Raw genomic sequence first — 15,489 nt, 5'->3', positions numbered from 1 at the left:
AAAATACTATTTTAATTCTTTCTGACTCAAAACATCCTAGAAACAAAGTATTTGAAAAGAGTTTCCTTGTGGGGAAAAAAAGTGTTTTCATTTGTGCTTTTTCTTTTAAAGGCTTTCCATTTCTCTGATTCAGATTATTTTCTGTACAGCTCTGCCCAATGAATATTAACACACGTTGCTTTACCATAATGTCTAGTGAGTCCCATTTATCAAAGCCCAGAATATGCACTATGCAAAAAAAGGGGGAGAGGGGGATACACACTGAAATTGAACAAAAAAGTTCAGCCCTAAATATCACTTATATAATTTTTGCTTACTTGGGCATGGTCTGCTGCTTGTAGTAAGAAGACATAAGGGTCATCTGTGGAACATGAAATTTGTCTAACCATAGATTTGTACACCTTCAAAGTCACAAGTGCTGAAGCTACGAATGACTAATGAAGGTCTTGCCTCATGAGTGGGATTAATAGCTCTTCCCCTTAAATTCCTATTTCTGTTTATACTGCAGGGAAGTGGTATTCTTTGCTTTAAAAAAAAAATGTAAAACACAGTTGAATTAAATACAGTAGGAACCTAACACACCTTCTTTATAATGACATATAATAGCCTGAAAGTTGTCTCCATTAACAAAGTACCATAGTTATGATCCTAAACACTGTATCTTGTATTAGTGCAGTGTTGTTGGACCATTACAATGTAATACTGTAGCATTTTGCTTTATAACTCTAGGTCTATGGCAATGAAGAATATATTAAATTTAATATATTTATACTAGGGCTTGTTTATGCTGCTCTGGCACTGTAAAAAGTCTTTAAAGTAAATATAACTGTAATTTACCCCCCCTCTTCAAAACCTCTTTTACTGTCAGAGAGGTGTCAAGGAGCCTTAGTGTAAATATTATATACACTAGAGTGACCAGATAGCAAGTGTGAAAAATTGGGACACTGGTTTTTTTCCGGGCAAAGGGTATAATTGCTTATATAAGACAAAGCCCCTAATATTGGGATGGTACTGGTAATATCAGGACATCTGGTCACCCTAATATATACCCACAGAGTTCATTATTTATCTGTATTATTTATTATAATAGATTAAATTACAGTCAAATAATATCAATGATATTTAAAGGGTATTTTACTTTAAAACTAATTATTGTAAAACTGGATACTACTGACAAATGAAAAGGTAACATTTTTGTCTTGCATAATAAGGCTTAAATTATAAAATGAGTTAAAAAACCCAACAACACTAATTTATAAGGATGGAAAACTCACAAGTAAAGTTTAGGAGATTGGTTTATATACAGGTATCCTGGTATCAAATTCATTAAATGCTCTTTAGGGGCGTAGGAATACTATAACAAGGTGTGATTTGGAAAATAACACAAAAAGGCAGAGGTAAGGAGGTGAAACCCATCTCTCTGAGATTTCCTTCTCTGTGGCTTGCCAACAACTCAGACTAACAGCAAAATCTTTCTCTTCCATCCTGTACCCTACTCAATTCCCCTGTTCTCTGTAACTATGAATAACACCCACCGTTCACTGTTGCTCTGGGAAGTGTTGGAGAGAAGCCCTGGAAACTATATTTCAATTGGCTAGGAACGCAAGTTAGCTCCCCCAGAGGCATGGGACTTGTCTCTGAAATGCTTCCAGTTCCATGCTTAGCACCAGCTTGAAAGGGGAGGAACCTGAGGTTGAGAAGATGGTGTAAAGCAGAGAGGTCAAATCCTCAGCTGGTGCAAATTGTCATAGCTCCATTTAAGTCAATCAAGCTACGACAATTTACACCAGCTGAGGATCTGCCTCCAAGGGTGTAAATGTATTAGGCAAGGGAGAATCAGGCCCATTACCTCATCTGTTGACCCAGCTTTCCATCCCTGTCTCTAGGTAGAAAGTTTAAGTATGAGTGATGGTAAGGTCTTCAGCGTCAACACACTAGGACAGCAGAGGAAGAGGGAAATCGGAAATGCAATGTCACATAGGTATCGCTGCGCCTTTGAGGAACACAGGGATCCAGGGCACCGGAGAGAGAATTAGCCCATAAAGCCGTTTGACACTGCTGTCTTCCCTAAAGCCCACAGCATTGCTGTTTGTTCAAAGAAGGTTTACCTTGATATTTTGTGAGCCATCCTCTACTGCGAATGTAGAACCCCTTGGTCTGTGCACTTACTGCATTTCCACTATAAATTCACCACTTTTCCTTTAGTGCGGACAGTAGTAGATGGATTTGTAAGTCTCCCTTCTCCTCAGTGACCGGCTTTGCTTTAAACCATTAGAAACGGCCAAAGTATACATGACAGAGAGATGGATTGATTTAAGATTTGCATTTTTGCCCTTCCCACTGCACGTCTGTTCCTCCCGGAGGAGGTTCTGACTCTCACCTTTCCATTATAGCTGCTCTTTCCCCGGCCCTTGCCGCTCCGTTAGCTCTAATGAAACATTTGAATGTAGAGGTTTAAACAGGGGGAAATAGTTATGGAAATGGGGAAATATTCCATTTCAAGCACAGTTCCTGTGAAATTCTTCCCTCAGCACTTAATTTTTCAGATTGCTGCACAGTGAAGCCTCCAAACCTCACTTTTCAGAAGCATTCCCTCCATATTACAGATGGGGAAAATGAGGCACAGAGATGTGAAGTGTCCTTCCCAAGGTCACACAGTCAATCTGTGGCAGAGGCAAGAAGAAAACTTACAAGTTCCTGTGTCCTAGCCCTATGCTCAGTCCACTAGAACCATGCTTCCTAACAATCTCCCTATCTTGAACAATCTGGGCAACACCAAGCTGATTTAAGCAAAACAGAAACCAGCAAAAACCAAGCATCATCCCAAAGATGCGTCCCTCTCCTGTTTAGAAACCGAGAAGATTTTAAAGCTATAGATAGTTACGAACATATGTTCCCTGGATCTTGATGGGAGAATAGGGCTCTCGGCTATTAATTCATATTCACCCATTTTTGCTAGCAGAGTTTTTATTACACAAATTAAATAATACATAGAAACTAAGATCTACCGTATTCTTAGTAGGTTTATTGCAGCTGATGGGATGAGAAGCCAAGTGTTGTAGATCTGTAAATACCACTGCTGGGACGTATTTAAAGAAGGCAAATGTGATCTGGTGGAATGGATCAGCGGGTCCAGCAATGAAAGAACAGGGTGACAGTCAGTTAGCTTTCCCACCCCAGCTTTTGTTCTGGAGGTTGGAGGATGCACCTGTTGCAATAAGGAAAATCAAAAAAGCCCTGTTACGTAATGAGAAAATTAAACAGGAAAAACCCAGCATGGAAGTGCTAGTCGGTGCAGTCATTATTACTGCATATAGATTCAAAGGCTCCTCTCAACTCCACTCCAATTAGCAAGTGACTATTTCATGGAGATTCCCATGCACCCTCTAGGATCATCTATATACAGTTGCATGTGGATTTAGTGCAAGATGCTTGGGGGTTTTTGTACGTGTGGTTTTTTTTTTAAAAGCATTGGTGTATGTGACATATGGGGGGGCTCTGAGATGTCATTTGGTTTTTCTGAACATGGTGAGGAAGGCTCCTGAGCCCAGCCTGCAGTCGGACCTTACCCATTAGCTAGTGCCAGTGATGTAAAGCAGGCACTGAGTTTGCTAGATGCAGTCTGAGATGGTCTCTAGTCCCCAGCCTCACCTCACTGCATCACCCTATGCACCGACCTAGGTAAGGGCTAGTGGGGCCTCTGGCTCCAGTCACAGTGCTGTTATAGGAAATGAAGGAATAGGAGAGCTTCCTCTGTTTCAGGGCAAGAAAGCACCCCCTTTATCTGCACCCTCTCCCACTTCTTATTGGTGAGCAATGTCTAGGGACAGAGCTTCCAGCTCTCTGAGTTTGTGTATTTTGGGGGGGTGGGGGGCGGGGTCTGTCTAGACTGGGAAATTTTCTATCCACTTCAGTAAACCAATTTCAATCCTGGGTAGAGTGATAGCACAGAATCGGGTTTAGGTGATTTAAGGCAGCTTGACATTTACAGAACCAGGTCAATACAAAGGGGTCTGGTCACTATAAAAATCACCTAAGCTAAGGGAGAAAGGGGCAGGTTGCCGTAAGCCACCTAAAACCAGGGCTACCCTGTGGCTGCAACTGGGTTTAAAGTTGATTTTGTGGACTAGCTTTTAGAATAAGTCTGAAAACGTCCCCAGTAGAGGCTAGCTCACAAGTCGTGTTCCCCCATTTCCCACAAAAGGGCAACAGTGCCCTGCCCTCAGAATCATCAGGTAACGAATCAGAGTGTGTCCCTGTGACACAATGCATGTTTCATTGGTTGAACTTCTTGTCATTCCATGCCCAGCAGAGAGGATTTTAGTGGGTGGAATTTCAATTTAAAGGGTCTTAGGCATCTGCTCATGTAGTTGAATTGCTTCTTTCTAATTCACTTCTGAACTCCTGTTGATTTTAACTGCATAGGTTATTCCAGAACCTTCTGCAGAGGAGAGTTAATTTAGGGAGCATTGCGGGCCGTGGGGGGTGGGAGAAAGTACTTAAAATGAGACACTGCCATTTGGCATGCTGATGTATGAAGTCTTAGCTTTGCCCGTTAGTCTGACGCATGTGGCTGGTACAGCACATTGATGGCCCCATTCGTTTTCAAGCAACACTGGATACCGGAGTTTGTGTTTTTGGATGACATTTCAGTTTAAAGAGCATCATAAAATGTTTGCTAAGAAACAGACTCAATCCTAAATATGGCCAGTTGGCTTCTGTGTTCAGGGTAGCTCTAGGGCTACCAGGAAAAGACGGGATCTAGCTCACCTAAGGGAGTGATGAAGGGGGAGTTCCCTATCTGTGATGCGGTTTAAACCCCTTTTCTAGATGCTGCTCAGCCATCCCTATCTGGGATGATTTTATTCCCTACCTCACAAAGAAATCAAGGCAGAGCAAACATTCCGTTTTTGAAATGCACCCAACAATGTGCATTTCTAAAAAATCATTTTCACAGGGAACAATACACCCCCCCGGTCTCTGTGCCAGGCCTTTGTTCTCTCCCTGCAAACGACTATGTTCCCGCTCCTGAGTTAACCTTGTAAGCCTTGGTACAGCAGTGAAATTGCCTGTTGCCAGAGCTGAACCTAGCTTGATTGCAAGTGGAGGCAAAGACTGTGTTCAGCACTCTTTTAGAAACTCTGGTCAAGGCTTCATGGCATTCAGCACAGGTTCAGCAGCACACCTTGCTGACACCTGGTATCAGCAGGCTGTAGTTTTGCTAGTGTACAACTCTCGGGCCTTGTCAAGTTTTGGGTTTGCAAAGTTTGTGTTTATGAACCCGTTCCCCACCCCTTGTAATTTAAGCCCATAAGCCACACCCCTCATGATTAAATTTACTAGCTATTCCTCGACACAGGAGCCGGTGCTCTGTAGTACAGATAGAAGATCCTTTCTTCCCCAAACACTAGGTTGGTACAGGCAGATGATCTGTACATTGTGACTGTTTCCTCTCCTTCCACTTCTGCTCCTTTCCCCAATTTATCACTCAAACCCGTTCTGTTCCAGCCTTTAATTCATTTATATTCGATTTTGTCTGCTCCCTACCCACCCCACAAGCCTGATAAGAAGGTGAACCTCCAAAAGTTAGAATGGACTTTCCAACCCCTTCAGGCCCAGTTCATCCTTGCCCTGCACCTTTGTCATCAACTACAGCTGCGTAAAAAGCACCCACTCTGATCTGGTAGCGTTTCACACTGGCTGCACACAGCTCTAAGCGAGAACACAAGTACAGGACAAGGGAACAAATTCAGGATCCAGAGTCTATAGGAGGGAGCTAAAGGAATTTGTCCAGCCCAGGTTTGCATGTTGATTACTTCCCTATTTTGGATTATGGGTGGCACTCCCAGATGCAGATTTGCCCTACAAGGCTCCTTTTCTATAGCAGGTCAGTTACTCTTTCACTCCAGAGGAAGAACTGATTGATTTAGTGTCTGTAGATTAGAGGAAGCTGGGAGTTCTGCAAAGTGGGGGGAAGGCTATTTGGCTAGTGGAGGAAACTCCCGGTGCTTCCTCTCCCCCTCCCATCTGGGATACGCACAAAGCTTTTAGTAAATGACAACGCTCCTTTGTTTGGGCACCCATGCTAACAGGATGGGACTATAATGGGAAAAGCCGTGACCGTGAGCAGTGACAGTACAGAGAGCCAGACAGTGAGTGCCCAGAAAGCTCATTGAGCATACTGCTAACAAGGAGCAGGAAACAGAATCTGCTTTTGAACTATAAAGGAAGCAGAGCCCAGATGAGGTGACGCAGGACCATTGTATAGGTGTGAGTGGCAAAGAAGGAGCATAGAAGAGGTGGCATAACAGACAGAAATTTTGTGGGGAGTGGGTAAGAGCAGGTATGGGGATGATATCCTGAGCCCCACTTTATAGATCTCTTTTGGTCCCCCATTTCCTGGACACAGGCACAAGACAAGACATGTCCTGGAACCTTTTGTTCAGTTTCTTTCATTCTGAACAGGCCCACCAGCCAAGTGGCTGAGGGGTCATTCACTTCTTTTCATGCAAGCAAACCATCCTTTGTGGGGAGAAAGGGCTCACTACTTTAAGTTCCTTCCGCAGCCTTTTTAAATTCAGGGGCTGTGTCTTTGCTGCTCCTAAGCAAGACAAGTTAGCTATCTGTAAAATCTAGTGGAGACAAGGCACAGGTAAATTTCACCTCAGTGCAGTTAGGGGACCCAGGGTTGACCTCGCCTAGCTACATCAAGGTGAAAATTACAGAACCTCATCTCTATTAGGATTTTACAAACAAGACAGGTATGGTTATCTTGCTGCAAGAATAGGCCTTTTTTGGCAGCCAACACATAGCTGGTATGTAATGGTCCCGGTAATTGTGAAGTGCTGGGAGGCTGCATCTTGTGATCAGAGCAGGGAGCTAGGACCCAGGGCTCCTGGGTTTGATTCCCACAACGACCACTAGCTTGTGTCTGTGGGTAAGTCACTTACTCAGTCTGCCCATCTGTAAAATGCGGATACTATTACCCACAGTCAAGATGTGCTGGGAAACGTAATTAACAGCTGACAAAGCCCTTTGAAATTGTGGAACGAAAGGTGCTAGATAAAAGCAAGGTATGCTGGCTGCAGTTACCTGAAATGAGAGCAGTGGCTAGCGGGTCTCTAGCAGAGAGTTCGGGTTGCAGTGAGCCTATCCCAGCACTTCTTTGATCCCAGTATGTGTCCAACTTTGCTTTCCTCTCCTTGCTGTGGGCAAGCAACAGCAGGGGGAAAGCCTGCTCTGAGAATGAATGAATAAATAAAACAATAAAAAAAATAAATCCTGCTATCCCAACTCCCTAGTTCTGCCAAGTAGGGACAGAGCCAGCGATAGCCAACTGGGGGCCCTAAACAGAAATATCCCCCCCCCCCAACACTAAAATAGGCAAGTTCTTATAATAAAAAGTGAATGGAGGGCCCCTTGAGCTGCTCGGGGCCCTAAGCAATTGCTTAGCCTGCTAATACTTAGCACTAGCCCTGAGCAGAGATTTCCTTGTCTGATGCCAAAGCCCACTTTATGTGTGGAGCGAGGCGTGTGTGTTTGTGCCCCTCTGTGTATGGAAACGAGGGAGTGTTGACAAGAAGATGCAGTTAACAAATTTTCTTCAAAGAGTGACAGCTCCGGTCACAATGCTTCTACCTCTGCGAGAGGGAGCAGAGCTGGGTGTGACTTGCGGGAGATCCCTACCCATGGCCACTAAAGGGCACGGCGACTCAATGCAAACACTGTTGTGGCTCAGATTTCTGTGGGATGCTTGAAGTGGCACATAGAGATCTTCTGTCTGAGAAGGTTCATGCCAGAGCTTCAGCCCTGGCTTACAGAGTCTGAGCAGAAACAGCATCTAAAACAAGCTCCGCTCTTCGAGCGAGAGGGTGGCCCTGTGTTTAGGGCACTGGTCTAGCACGCGGGAGACCTAGGTGCAAATCTTGGCCCTACCACAGACTTCCGGCAGGCTCTTGGGCCTCACTTAGTTGACCCTGTGCCTCATCTGTGAAACTGGGATAGCAACACTTCCTTTGTCTATTTAGGCTGTAAGCTCTTTGAGGCAGGAATTGCCTCTCCTGGTGCCCCTACAGGGACTAGCATAATGCACCGGGGCACCTCGGCCCTCCAGTCATAGAAATAACAGATGCAGAGGGACCAGGCCGCAAATGAGGGGTGCAGAGTTGTGAAAGCTCGTTCCCACCCTCCCTCCTTGCATTGCTCCTAATGGTGCTGCCTCAGCTTTGGGGAGCTTGGCTCCTGCCTGTTGTCTCGTAACCCCCCCAACTTCACAGCCTCGTTTACCACCGCCTCCTACTCTCAGGACAGCCTCCTTGCTACCGTGTGCTAAACCTGCGCCACCACCAACTCCTCCCCAAAAACCCTCCCCGCACCCATCATTCCCGCAAAACCACTCCCCACACTCTACTTGCTCTATGCTCCACACGCCCCCCCCTTGTGCCTTTGGCATGAGAGCGCCATGGGGCAGCGTGGGGCGGCCAGGACCTGGGCAGTGGCATTCACGTTTCACAGGTGCCCATTACAAGCAAGACATCCCCTGCTTCAGGGGTTCTTAAACTTCACTGCACCGCGACCCCCTTCTGACAACAAAAATTACTACACCTGAGCCCTGCCGCCCCGGGCTGGGGGAGCCAAAGCCCAAGGGTTCAGCCCTGGACGGGGGCCTGTAACCTGAGCCCCACCAGCCGAGGCTAAAGCCAAAGCCAAAGCCTGAGCCCCTCGTTCATGGCTGAAAGCCTTGGGCTTTGGCCCCAGGCAGTAGGGCTCAAGCTTCAGCCCTGGGCCCCAGCAAGTCTAATGCCAGCCCTGGTGACCCCATTAAAACAGGGTCCCAACCCACTTCAGGGTCCCGAACCACAGTTTGAGAACTGCTGCCCTACTTCACCAAGCCAGACAACTGGGTGGGGCTTTCAAAGTTAAATCCCAGGAGAGGATTTCAGAGACTGCTCAGCAAGATGCGCCGAGTGGGGAAAGAATCGGGTGCAGAGGCTGGGAAGGGCTCCTCTCTGCCATTTTAGGTTTGTTTTAAAAAAACTTGGGCACCCAAATCCTGTCCTTCCCTCTCCCCAAATGAAAAAGCCACCAGAGGATCTTTGGCCACATTTCTTCCACGTAGTTTAAATCCTTATCTATAAATAGGGTGACCATACATCCGGTTTTGGCCAGGACAGTCCCTTGGCCAGCCCCCGCCTCGGGTGGGGGCAGGCAGGGTTTGAGTGAGCGGCAAAGCCAGCCCCAGTCTTGCACGGGGGGGGTGGGGTGTGAGAAGCAATGCTAGATAGAGCTGTACCCTTCTCACGGCAGGAAGCATGTTATTTGGGTGTAAAGCTCTGCAATCCCTACTGCATACATAAACCCAAATGAGCCCCACCTCGCCACTTGTATCTGTTATGGCACATCTATGGCACCCCATCATCATCACAGCTAAGTGGCAAGCAGAGAAGTAGAATGAATGGGACAGATGTTGGGTGCTGGGCAGGCTGCTGTTCAATGAAACCTCCCCTTAGATTGACATTGTTCTGAGAAAAGCAAACAATAACTTCACTCGTTGGGGTATTTGCCAGCGGCTTGCATCCTGATGAGGCTCAATGGTTGTTTTTGCTAACAGATTATTCCAGGTTCGGTTGCCAGGGTTTAAACCGGTTTCAAATACAAAAATCTCTGTTAAAAAGAGGTTACTTAACTTGCAAACTGGAGCACTTGAAAGTTAGGAAATGCCAGACTGTCAATTGCCCCAGCACTCTTAATTCTGACCCCTTATGCATCCATCGTGTGCACCGAAGGAGGCCAGGGCCTGTGGAAAACACAGTGTGGGATCATGTAATTGAAGATTGTAGCATAATGCATACATCAACAGGCTCTGAATTAGGGGTTCAGGGACAACTGGCAACCTGACCTTTGAGCGCTTTACTTGGCCACCTACCTAATGTTCTTTTAACACAGATCTTAGTGGGTAATTTCCTAGTTTAAAATGAAAAAAAGAAAAAAAAGGTAAAAATAAATGATGTTACAGGCACCTGGAACAACCCCCCACCCTGCATCTTCAACTGGGTTTGAACCCCAAACCTTCCCGTGCAGACGGCAAGCACGCAAGCTGCCCAACAGATTTCATTAGCTAACAGCAAGAGAAGGCTGTTTTCCTACCGATAGGGATGGGCTAATGGATCCAAGCAGTGATCCGTGCGGACTGAAGGGAAGTCCAGCCAGGTCTCGCTCTCTCCCCACATTTATATGATCACAACTGAACACATTGGCCCAGACCTGCTTGGGTAAGTCAAATTGGTGTAGCTCTCTATAGCTAACACTTTGCAACTGACACCAGCGGAGGAGATTGTTCCTCGGACAGAAACCAGGGTTTGTTTTTTTTTTAAATTTATTAAAAGAATTCAGAGACAAAACTAGAGGCCCAGAGAAGGCCAGGATGAAATTGTGACCTTTAGCATACATTCAGAAATATAGCCAGGAGGGAGGTAACATAGCCAAGAGGAGAAGATGGGGCATCTAAGAGACATAGACACTTTGCTAAGTTGAGAATAGACCCACCCAACTTACTAGCCTTCCACTTTCAGGCCTCAGAGCAGGGTATGTGGGTAGAAAGGCTGCTGGGAGGGAGCCTAGCGCCTGCCTGTGACTCTCTGTCTGGGTACCAGTTCAACAAAGAATTCAGCATGAATCCAACTGCTCAGCCTAAAATGTCCATAGGAGAGAACCTGGGAGGGGTGTCGTTGGATTTGGGGTACATGCTGACAGCAGAGCACCCAGAAATTCAGCCATCCCTGCCTAGAACCGGCCGTGGGTCCTCTACCCTATGTCGGCTTTCCACATCCTGTGGCAGCGTCAGGGGATCAGTACGCCCACTGGGTGAAGCGGTCAGCGGCCTGGCTTGCGGTCACACAAGTGCACAATTGACAGTTCAAGATTGTAAGTACAAGTTCAGCACGTCAACAGGCAGTCGAGGTCTCAGGCCTCCGAAGGTGAGGGCTGAGCAAGCAAGCAGTCCATATTTCCAGATTTCTGGCCTCAAGGTTAGCACGCAAACAACCCCATGTACAGGGCTGGGATTCGGGTGGGCTGGGCCCATGCTGCTCTATAGGGTCACCACCCAGACAATCCTGCCACAGGGTCAACGGGCAGTCGCTGCCTCGTATCCTGGCAGTGCAACTAGACCAAAGTCTTGTTTCCCCTGGTTACTCCCTACCGGCTCCTGCTGGCGCTGCTCCATCGTCACTGAACCTGACTCAGTCTCATGGTCAGGCAGCGCTTCCTCCCTGCTCCTGGGATCGTGGATTGCCTTTTTTCCCTGCTGGCAGTTGGCAACTTGGCTGAGGGCTCAGCACCCTGGGAGGGATATCAGCCTCCTTCCCGGGTCCAGCTCCAACTGAACATCAGGGCCCTGCTCTTATACTTCCTGCCCCACCTCTACACTTCTTGCCAAGAGACAGGGTGGGGGTAGCTGCACCCACCTGTTAACCCCTTTGGTACTGGAAAGAAGCCACTTTCACACATCATCACCACTTTATGGGCACCATCACAGCCTTTTTGCTCACATGCCCCACAGTTCACTGCACCTGGGGGTTCACCAAAATTCCCAGGGGAGGGGAGGGAGATATAGGAGCACAGTGCTTTGCAAGAGAAGTCTGAAAGCGGCCTACCATCATGCCCATCTGTAGCCAGTACTATCCACCCCTCATCTTCCCAAGCAATTAATGGAAAATAAAGGCTCATGAGTCTTTTAACATGACTTTATGATAAAGATTGCACTAACCCCTTTTACTTGTCATTTTACAAGCTTGCCTCTTCGACAGGCAGGAAGAAAAATCCCTTGATAGGATTTGTGCGTAATTAGCTGGTTTATTCATTTAGTAGGCCTAATTCAAAGCTCAGTAATATGTGAAAAGGGTGCAGGGTTTCAAATCTACGTAGAGCACAACCAGCTTAAACCAATACCTGATAAAAGAACAAATCAGAGAGGTATTTACCATGCAGCAGGCTTGGGCTGGTAAATTTGGAGTTTATAGTAAAGCCTCTCAAGAAAAGCATGTCAGAGGAAATAAACCTATTAAGCAGAAATGGTTTCTAACTGTCCAACAAAGCAGTGAGATTTTCACTGTACAAGCTCGTGTTTTTGCAGGGAGATGTATTCCTCAGCCAGGTGCATGTCCAAACCCTTCCACAACAGCACTGAGTGGATGTTAGGGCTAGCTAGAAGCCAGGGCTGAAGCTGGGAATCTGAACCTGCCCCTAGTCCAGGTGGATACAGGTCCATGGTCCAGTACAAACATCCCCAGGCTGGAAATTCCTGTTCTTGGATCCAAACTCACCCACAGGCCAAGATGCTTGGGATGCTTTAATAAACACCCGTAATGAAATAATAAAGGAACATAAAAATTCCCCTCGGCTAGATCCATTCAGAGCTATAATCTGTCTCAGTACTACGTAGATCTAACGTCTCCCAAAAGCTTACAAGCATCAATGTTTGCTTTCGCTCCTTTTAGGACAGTGCTAACTTGGGCCTCCTCTGTTGGCTGAACAAGACTTTCTTCTCCCCGTAACCAGGAACAGTCTTGTCCTGCTTCTCTCAGAACCGCTCAACCTCTAGTTCAGTTTTTCTTTTCCTAAATCTCTGCTTTCTCACAACAACTCCAATTCCTGCTTCGCTGAGCGTCTCACAGGCACTTGCTTTCCTCCAAGACTTAAGGTGACTACGTGTGGCCACATGTCTTCCTTGAACGCACAACCCAGGGGAGCTCAAAGGAAAAGAGCCCTCTTACAGCTAGTTTAAAATTAAAAACCACACTTCTGCCACTAAAAACAGAGCAATTGCTCTTGGGGCCCCGTGTGGACAGATCCTTCCATTCCTTCTTTTCCCCCATGTATGGCCTTATATCAGGGGCCTAATCTGCTGCAAAGCAAGGCTCCTAGCAACCTACTGCACACAGCTGGCCCTGATAGAAGCTGTTAGATTGACTATGCTGGTTGAAGGAGTCAGGAAGCTGATACTCAACTGTAGGAGCAGTCCAGTAGCTACTCACTGTATTCCTAGCCTGCAGCTTGGTGCTTGGTCCTGGTCTCTAGCCCCAGCTTCTTCTGATTGCTGACTCAGACCCTTGGCTCTACCTTCTGCCGATGACTCCAGCTAACACTGTGGCTTAGGCTTCTGACACTTGGCTATGACCCTTAGCTTCACTCCTGGGCCTGCCCCCATCAGTTTTCAGTGCTAACTGGTAGGCTGAAGTCTTGTTGCAACCACGAGACCAGGCTGCCCGGACTTAGTTGCTGACATGAACATTATTTGAGTTTTCAATATGTTGCTTTTGTCAGGATCCCAGGACTCGCATTTGCTTCAGAGGAAACCATCCCCAAATAGCACAAGGGCTTTTCTGCCTGTGCAGTGGTGTTAATTCAGCCTTCTTTGTGTTTCCTGTTCTGACATTCTGGAATTAGGAATTGTGAGGTTGGAAGCCTGCAATGGGGAACTGAACTGAGACACGCACAGGACAAAAAAAGGGTTTACATTAAAAATATTTAGGTAGAGAGTAATGGAGTGTTTCAGCTGTAATGAATCAATCCTCACCACATACTTGGTGAAGATAATCAGAATTTCAACAGATGGGGAGACTAAGACATGGAGCATTTAAATGGCTTTTCCAGGTTCTCAGGGGGAATCCAGAAGCAAAGCCAGAAGTAAAATAGGTGTTCCCTGATCTCAGTGGACAGTGAGTTAGTAATAATTAAAAAACACATTCACTGCTGCAGATGAGACTAGATGCTGATGCATGCCTGCAGCCATGCATATTTGTCATCTACAGATTATATAGGGTAATGCTAATATTACAGGTTTCAGAGTAACAGCCGTGTTAGTCTGTATTCGCAAAAAGAAAAGGAGGACTTGTGGCACCTTAGAGACTAACCAATTTATTTGAGCATAAGCTTTCGTGAGCTACATTTCAGATGCATCCGATGAAGTGAGCTGTAGCTCACGAAAGCTTATGCTCAAATAAATTGGTTAGTCTCTAAGGTGCCACAAGTACTCCTTTTCTTAATGCTAATATTCTGGCTTTTAAAAATCTGATTTCATAAGACTACTGCTGAAAGACTTTTTTTTTAAACAGCGAAGAAATTCTTAGACATCCAGCTTTTTAGTTAAGCATTTATTTTAAAATAAATCTGCTCCTGTTTAAGTGGTGTCACTCCTATCATACAAGGCTAATTTAAAGATCTTAAACACACCTGCATTTTAATAGGGAAACCAGGTAATTTGGTTTTTTTTTTAAAAAACCATTTATGACAGCAATACACCACAATGTTCACAAGGGGGCATTATCCCTCTCTGTGTGGGTAAATAGTTTTCAGTAATAGGTATTTTAATGTGCTGAAATTGAAAGACTAGTAAAACAGTTATTACAGAGAATTGGCAAGAAGGAGATTTATCTCTCCCTGCAAGCCAGCCATTAAGGAAAATAAAAACTGCTCAGAGCAATCCTTCCTCCTTTCTGCACCACCTGGTGTGTTTTTGCAGTCTCCTGGGAAGTTCAATAACATTGTAAAATCCTGCTCTGGGGGTACTATGCAGAATCCAGCCACAGAGGATTAAAGTATCTAGTTTTCACTTGCTAAGCCTGGGAAGGAAACCAAACCCCTTTTCCTCCCAGCAATAAATGTCCTGCCAGGAAGATAAAACAGACACATATTTTGCTAATACTGCCATCATGTCTTCTCAGTGTCAAGCAGGCCAAGTCACCCTGTGCAGAAAACTACAGGGTCTTGGGAGTTTAAACAAATATTTGGCAAACACTTGTTCCCTTGCAAGAGGATGAGAAACTACATGGATTGGTGGAAAGGGAGTCCTATGAACTAGGGAAGTAATGCCTTGCATCAGTGCTAGGAGACATTGTGGAAAGGACCAAACAACTGCTATTACATGGCTAGTCCTGAAAGGTGATCCTTACAGTTTGAAAAATTTATCAAACCAGCCTAAGGAAGGTGGCACACAAGGACTTCTGGCCACATTACCAGGGCTGTTCTGGACTATACGAGTTAGATGCACCTGACCAAATCTGCATCTGTATTTCTGCTTAAACCTCACTCTGCTCTCTCCAACCTCCTACAGCTAAAGCCCCCAAACGTGAAACAAAATACAGTGGTATTGAAGAGGCATAGGCATAAGAAGCCTTATTGACCTCCAGGCATGTAAACAGTTTGCACTGAATGCTGAAAATAAACAAGTGATTGCAACTCTTATACCAACTTTCAGGGGTGGGAGAGCGAGAACATGCACACTATGAGGTGAGGAGACTGCAAGAGTTCAGAGAATGCCCCAAAGCTCTCTCCTCATGAGAAAGCCCTGTTTTCAAGAGGGGCTAACTTGGCTAAGTGAATTCTCAGCAGCAGTGTGGCACATCACTAGATGTGCTGGGAAATCGATCTGTGAAGGGCAAACACAGCTAAGATGCAGCTTTTTGTGGGGACAACGAACACCATGCATGC

This window comes from Lepidochelys kempii, chromosome 18 (assembly GCF_965140265.1).
Source record: "Lepidochelys kempii isolate rLepKem1 chromosome 18, rLepKem1.hap2, whole genome shotgun sequence".
In the NCBI taxonomy this organism is placed as follows: Eukaryota; Metazoa; Chordata; order Testudines; family Cheloniidae; genus Lepidochelys; species Lepidochelys kempii.
The sequence above is the reverse complement of the archived record's forward strand: the minus strand, read 5'-3'. Positions refer to the sequence as shown.